The sequence below is a fragment of the Phodopus roborovskii genome, unplaced genomic scaffold (assembly GCF_943737965.1).
Source record: "Phodopus roborovskii unplaced genomic scaffold, PHOROB, whole genome shotgun sequence".
Lineage (NCBI taxonomy): Eukaryota > Metazoa > Chordata > Mammalia > Rodentia > Cricetidae > Phodopus > Phodopus roborovskii.
The window spans coordinates 1,453,327-1,455,397 of NW_026126448.1; positions in this window are offsets into that span (position 1 = coordinate 1,453,327).

The window sequence follows — 2,071 nt, forward strand, 5'->3', positions numbered from 1 at the left end:
CCTCTTACCTTTTATAATCCTCTAGTGCTGGGATTAAAGGCATGTGATGCCAGGTGCTCAGATCATCTTTGTGTGAGCTGTTTCTCTTTAGGACTGGATCAATCTTGTGTAGATTTGGATGGCCTTGAACTCAGAGAGATCTGTTTAGCTCTTCATCTTGAGTCCTAGGATTACAGGTGTGTACCACCACCTCCTAGCTGCTGGGATTACAGGTGTGCCTGTCTTCTGTGGCTTGTGGCTGACTTGACTTTCTAAATCCTCAGGCAAGCTTTAATAAAACATAAATAATGCATCCTCACATTGTCACACTAGCCATAATGTAAATTAACTCATTTCTATTCATCTACAAGTTGCCACGTAACTCATGACTTTACCTCTCCTCCTGCATGTCTTGCTGCCTTTGTGTCAACTGGCAACTCTGCCTTTCTTCCCCTAGACCTCTCTGTCCCCAGAAGTCCCACCTAACCTCTTCCTGCCTAGCTATTGGCCATTCAGCTCTTTATTAAACCAATCACAGTGACACATCTTCACACAGTGTAAAGAATATTCCTCAACAAGAGGCCATGGAGGAGTGCTACTTACTGGCTTGCTTATCATGGCTTGTTCAGCTTGCTTTCTTAGAGAACCCTGGACCAGCAGCCCCGGATGTATCACACACAGTTGTCTGAACCCATTCCAATGGATCACTAATTAATAAAATGCCTTACAGGCTTGCCTACAGTCCAATCTTACAGAGGCATTTTCATAACTGAGGTTCCATCCTTTCAGAGAACTAAAGCTTATGTCAAGTTGACATAGAACTATTCGTCACACATACATAATTAAAATAATCAAAATATCTTAACCAGCATAAGAGCTAGTAAAGTGTCTCAGTGGAAAAAGGCAAATGTTGACTATAGTTGGATGTTTTCTCATCCTGCCCACCAGTTCCCAAATAACCACTCTAAGGCTTAATATTAAGTATCATTGTTTGACCAATGGCTCAGAATATTACTGACTAGCTCTCACAATGAAATTAACCAGTTTTTACTAATCTGTGCATCACCACATGACTGTGACTTACTGGTAATGTCCTGGCATCTTACTCCTTGGCAGCTACATGATGTCTCCTTGACTCTACCTTCTTTTTCTCCATAACTCTGTTTGATTTCCCAACTAGCTATATTCTGCCTGGCCATTGGCCAAAACAGCTTTATTCAGCAGCCAATAAAAGCAATATATATTTGAAGCATACAGGATAGCCCATTTCAGCTGATAAACCTCACTATCTGAATTTGATCCCCAGGACCCACATGGTGAAAACAGAGAACCAGCCTGAAGGTTGTCCTCTGACCTCCACGTCTACCTTTACCTCTTATCTACACACATACACAATAGTAATTGTAATAATGTGTGAAAAAAATAAATCAGTGTGAGTTCAAAACATCCATATCCTGAGACCATCTAGTGAATCAGAACCAATGGGAGGAGGGTCTCCTCTTTTCCTATGGATCCCTAGAAGCTAGCATGAGCCAAGACCCTTACTAAGCGGGCATTTTGCTCTTGAAAGTGTGATTGGCTGATGAAGGCAGCAATGTGGTTAATTGATCAGATGCAGCCACCAACCAAATCAAATTTCTGTGTATGTGTGTGTGTGTGTGTGTATGTGTGTGTGTGAGAGAGAGAGAGAGTGTGTGTGTGTGTGTGTGTGTTCCTGTGTGTGCTCATGGAGACAAGAGGTAAAGGTGGGGTATCTTTCTTAGTTATTCCCCACTTTATTGTTTTGTGCCAGAGCCTCTCATTGAACCTGGAGCTGAACAACTTGGATAGACTGGGTGGCCAGGCAGCCCCAGGAGTCTGCCCATCTCTGCCCCTCCAACACTGGAATTATGGGGATGCTGCCCCAGTTTTCACATGGGTGCTGGGAAGCAAACTTGGATCCTCATGCTTGCATAGCAAGCACATTACTAACTGAACCATCTCCACTCCGCAAAGCCCAACAGAACTTCTTCTCCTCCTCCTCCTTCTCCTTCTCTTTCTTCTTCTTCTCTCCTCCTCCTCTTTTTCTTTTCTCCTTATCCTCCTCCTCTTA